This window comes from Drosophila yakuba, chromosome 2R (assembly GCF_016746365.2).
Source record: "Drosophila yakuba strain Tai18E2 chromosome 2R, Prin_Dyak_Tai18E2_2.1, whole genome shotgun sequence".
Taxonomy (NCBI): Eukaryota; Metazoa; Arthropoda; class Insecta; order Diptera; family Drosophilidae; genus Drosophila; species Drosophila yakuba.
Window position 1 is genome coordinate 2,867,548 of NC_052528.2, and position 6,020 is coordinate 2,873,567.

A 6,020-nucleotide genomic window follows, 5' to 3' on the forward strand; every position below is an offset into this window, starting at 1 on the left:
CAGGAGCAGCACTGAAGTTTTGACGGATGGAGGACAAGTGCTCATTGGCTGTTGTAAGTGGTGGGAAACGTGGTTCTGGTTTAAGAGCCTTCATTTTTTGCTGTCGAACTTTGCATCCTTTATAGCTAGCTGGGTGATCCTCCCCACAGTTAGCACATTTACAGGCCTCTGGTGAGATAATGTTGCAGTCCTTGTGGTTGGTAGGATGCTCACCACCACAGACTGGGCGCTTTAAACAATAATTTTTCGTGTGCCCAAAATCTTGACACCTAAAACATTCCACAAGCTCCTTATTTTTTCTGGGCCTTTCCACTATAACATTGTGGGGGCCAATTTTTGAAATTTTTAAAGCATCCATGTTATTAGGAGCCTTCTTGAGATTAACGAAGAAGCATGCTTGTCGTGTACGTATGTCTTCAAAAGTATCCTGACTAGGAGATGCATTTGACCAGTTTGGCTTTCTTGGGCAATGAATATTTAATACTTCATGTCCAAAGTCGATAAAGGCATTTTTAACTCGCTCTGTACCAACAGTTGGGTTGATTTTTCGAACTACTAGACGAAAAGGTTTTTCCTCATCGAGTTGGTGATGCCAGAACTGACAGTTGTTATCAGTTAGTACTTTGACGGCTGCCCTATAGGCTGCAGGGTCGGCAGTAAGTATTCTTGTTACGCCAGATCTGGACATTTTGAAAGAATACGAAGACAGGCTGATAACTGCACACAACGCTTGGTCAAGGGCATCAATATTATTACAGAAAGGCACACATGTTGGAGAAGGCCTTTTTGTCTTCAACGGATTGTTGGTTGTTTGTGACCGATCTGTCCGGGAGGTTGGATTTAAGGCAGCTAAGTCTGGGCTACGGTTTCAGTATGAGCGGCAGCTAAGTTGTCAATTTCCATCTCATCCTGAGCTAGAACGAAAAAACGGTTGCTGAAGGTAGCCGATTTTGGCAGAGCTTTGGCGACAGGGACGGTCTGTGCCTTTCCTTTCTTGATCGTTTTAGTTACCGAATTGTGGTTCTTCTTCTTAACTGGAGCCACCGATACAAACGAGGGCTGAAAAGGGCAAGAAGTTGAATCTGAACTTTTGTCAACTATCATGTTGCCGACTGAAGTAACTCCGCCAGTTAAGGATGTGGTAACGCTACTGGTTGTCATAGACGAAGCCAGCGTAAACGTAACATCTATAGTTGTGCAAGCGATAGTTGCAGTGGGGAATTTATTTGCTTCAGAAATTGACCACTTATGGTTAAATTCGTTTAATAGTTGAGTCCTAAGCTCTGCTGAAGTAGCGCCAGCTACTTGTTCCATACTCTGCTGATCAGTAACACTACAGTTAGCCTGTGGTCCAGAAAAACTAATATCTTCCATGGTTTTTGCAAGCCCTCGCGCTTGCAACGCCTTTCTGGAAACTTCTGCGTTTGTTGTGGTTTTCGTAGAAAGATAGCGGACACCGCGCGCCACGATGTCGCAAATAAATGTGCTCGAGCACTAGGCAGACGACAATATCGATGCGAAAGAAACAATGCCAAAAAGTTCCGCGGCTAGGGGCACGTCTGCTCTCTAGCAGAGCTCGATCGCGAATAATATTCGTGATGAAGCTTACTATTCGAAGTAAAAACTTAGAAGAAGCCTAATTTTAAATCGTTGCAAATCTACCTATAAATTGCCTTACCCCTACAGAGTATTATGTTCTGACTACAATAGACTTTATCCTATTATATATAAATCTGACTCTCGGTCCCTTATAGTGATCATTACTAACTTTTTAACACTAAATTAGATGATTAGATAAAAGCCACGGAAGCGCCTCCCGGTCGGTTTGGGGAGCATGAAAAAAAGTTTTTCATGTAATCTGTCACTACTTTAAAATAGTGGGCGCCAATTGCCCAAACAATTGCCTAGAACTCATTTCTTGTAATCGAATAGTTTTTTTGGCTCGGTTTGAAGTGAAAAACGATCTTTTCGCCATCTTATGTGTCCTAAGTCCCGAAGTCAGAGCATGAAAGCATTGAATCTGTATCCAGTCTTGCTTTCACCTTCTCAAAGGCTTGTTGGGGTCATTTTGAGGCCTTGCAAAGTAGGTCGTTGACTCTGGCAAGAAACGATGTATAACGTAGCGGCTTACAATTGCTTTAAATAACGATGGTGGTTCCAACTTGTTACGCAATGTACCAGGTACAATAGCTATCGCTTGTTTTTCCTTGCCAATAAGTTTTCTAACCAAACCTTTTAGTACCGTTGCTACTGTTTCTACCTATTCGGCCGCACAATCAGTTGCACAATCTCTTGTTAAAGTACAAGAAAAAAATAATGTTAGTTTTGGGCTGTTTATGGGCGTTGGAGTTGACATGGCTAATGGCTTTTTGCCAAACAGATAAAAATTTACAAGTATTTAAAAAAAAAAGGATAAAAAAGATTTTTTAAAAGTGTTGGTGTGGCAGTAAATAAAAGATTATAATTCCCGCACACACGGCTTGATTGTATATATAATCTTTTTAGAGTATAAATGTATATACCATATGTTTAAGGTCGGACGCTCAACTTATCCGCAACAAATAAGCAAACACAATAAACAATCACCGTTGGTAAAGTTTTACTCAATTTAAATAGTTGCCGTGGCGCTTGAAAGCGGAATGTGGCTCAGCGGAAATGATGGTGAGCGAAGAATCGGCAAAGGCTGCAGAGTACATTTTATTGTTTTTTTTTTAATATTTAAAATTACACAGGATTCAAACCAGAGGTCGGTAGCGTCCCATTAGACGGGCAAAGTATATAGCTCTACCAGTTCCCTACCGACACACGTACATTGTAAAAGTACGGGTACCTTCGGCATGCGTGTTTGGGTCGTAATCCGCGCGTGGATCGTCGTTTGGATCGTTTAACCAAGCCTGTGTTCGAGTTAACCGTTAGAAAACAACCCACTCTTTTGAAAAAAATTTTATTCTTATTTTAACAACTCCAACTAAGCTGGTTGTGAAAAATTTATATCATCTTCCTGGGCGTTGTACACCGTTGTAGAGTTGTACACTGCCTGACGCTTTATTCTCGCTTCTAAAGAAGGTGTTGTTCGAATTATGGGATCGCCTTGAGTTATTTGAATTATTAGATTTAGATTTATTAGATGGCTTTTATCGGTGACAGCGGGACAGCGAAAATAGACTTTGGTTACAAGATTTCGATTGGTACAAACTGTGGTCTGATGAATAAGTTTCCAGGCTGCATCTTTTGTTTAATTAATTTGGATTGGTCATAGCCTTTTTTTTGGCTGACGAATGGGTTTACACGCTGGCCCCTTTGTTTAAAAGTTTCAAAATTATTTATGTCTGGTAAGGGCGTGTGAAATGTTTACGACTACGGCCGTCGATCGTATACGTGAAAAAAATTTATGTCGCCTAAGAGGTCCAGAAACTTCCCGATTCCCCGCGATTACTGAGATCCTTGTCACAAGTGTTCCAGGCGTAATGCTTACCATCCTCATACTCATCATCCAGGCTTGCCAAAATATCATCCTCCTCCGGTTCCGTTAAGATATCCGATCGCTGTATCATCGAGGTCCGGTAGAGCGTTCATGAACTCTCTCATCTTAGCATCGTAATCGCCCGTCACTCCATTTGCTTTGTGTATGCCTTTACCTAATGCTATTTAACCTAAAATTCTTTGCCAAAGCGAAAGTAGATGTGTCCGCATTATTAGTAAATTTAATGAATCAGGTGCAGCTATAGAAACTTTCAGTCCAAATGGCATTTGCACTTTGTGGATCTGTTCGATCAGTCGAAGTGACTATATATGCTTCCGTCAGAAAAACATTATTTATAGCGCGCTGCATTCTGTGTTTTGATACAGTAGCTTCCCAGACAGACTCAATACGTCAAAGGTAGCAAACGCCAAGTTATTGAAATGCTTAACTGACTGAGATCGGTAGCGCGCTCGAACAGAAGAGTTGCTAAAGAGTTTTAATTCGGTGGGTAGCAAAGAGAAGCAAAAAATTAGATTTAGCAAATATTTGACGCACCCGATTCATACAAATTTGTACAACATTTTCAAGAACTTTTCTTTATGACCTAATTGTAAACAAATAAGGTAAACAGAAACAAGCACTTATAAACTTGCCATAATTAAACGTTATTAAGTAGAGCGGAAGTAGAACAAAACCACGTGTTTAGTTCGACCGTTCAGTTTATATAACCATTAGAACGTTGCACTGCACCAAGTTGTAACATAAAAGGCATGGGAAATTCTCGGAGTACACTGTCTTTTTTAATATTCTCGGGAAATAAAAAGAGAGCTAGTGTAGGAGGCAAAAGCTAAAGGAGAAATCAATATTGGCCAGCTCAGTCTCCAGAGTCAACCCTTCAACTTGTTGGAGGACATCGATCCATATAGATTTCACATAGACTTAAGTTTCCAATTTTGTATGCTAATCGGGGTACAATTCTTTATTGACCGGACTATTAAATCCTAAAATTAAAGTCAGATATCATGCGATCTGGTTATCTGATCTATACAAGTACAAGTATCCAACGAGAAAGAACAATACGATTGTGAGCGACTTTTATAGACCCGTCGACTATCAGATACCCGTTACTCTGCTAGTCGAAGTGCGAAGAGAAATTTCAACACTGACCGTTTTTAGGCGGTTAGAGTGGGCTTGGCAAAACGGTTTTATGCAAATCGAGAGAAATTTACAAGACTAATAAAAATACCAAACATTTTTCAAAGGGCGTGGCAGTTTTGGGCGGCTTGCGGGCGTTAGGATGGGCGTGGCGAAAAGTTTTTCTGCAAATCAATAGAAATTAACAATACTAATAACTAAATGAAAAAACATCAAAACATTTTTCAAATGTGTGGGCGTGGCAGTTTTGGGCGGCTAGTGCTGCGTCTATGTCGCTGGGACTCTGCATTTTTAATCTCAACTTTCTAACTTTTATATCTCGACAGTCCGTTCATACGGACAGACTGACGGACATGGCCAGATGGACTCGGCTATTGATCCTGATAAAGAATATATTTACTTTATATGGTCGGAAACGCTTCCTTCTGCCTGTTACATACTTTTCAACGCATCTAGTATATCCTTTTACTCTACGAGTAACGGGTATTATTACTCGGGATGCGTATTGCAGAAGGTGACAATGTTGCAGCGCACATAAATTCGTTCTGTTCGACAGTGGACAAACTCAGTGAAGTGGAAATTAAGTTAGGTGGCGAACTAACGTCAATAATATTACTGTCGATTTTAAGCAGAGAATATAAATATTTTGTCATAGCCATGGAAACGCGGCACACATTCCCCCCGTTAGATATTTTGAAGGTCAAATTGCTTGCAAAAGGTGAGAGAAGGAACACCGAAGCCGCAAGTAGAGCGGGAAATGAACAGTTGGCTTGTCATGCCAATGCAAAGTAGCCATTTGAGAACACAAAAGATCTGATTTGATATGAAAAAAGGCATTTGCTTTCAAATCGAAATCTTACGAATTCGATTACCGGAGAATGCCTGAGTGTAAAGCGCAAGGCAAAAATGGAAAGAGAGAGAGTACAAGAACGGATCATATACAGTAGTGCGTGGGAGTGACGTACGAGAGTTGGAAGCGTTTTGCAGGTGTTTTGATAGCGGGGCTACAGATCATTCCATTCTCACGCTGCGGAATGTACATGTATGCGCGTTCCAGAAATAAAAGGAAATTTTATGTCCATTAGTTGTGCAGTTTCTCGAGGGTGTACTGTAACATTTTGCAAAGACTGTGCGATTGTACACCAGGATGGAGAAGAATTGTGAAAGCAGACCAGTTTCGGGCATAGTCGATATAGACATTTAAATTATGCCAGTTTATCAGAGTTAGTAAAGCAAGGCATCAACTGTGTACATTTTTCTGGATGGAGGGAGTCAGTACCTTTCGTGTATGAAGAGCAAGACACATACACAGCCCTTTCCAGTGTCTGAAAACAGAGCGAAGCATCAACTGAAATTGATTTACACGGATGTGTCTGGTCCACAAAAAAATGTCAATTGGAGG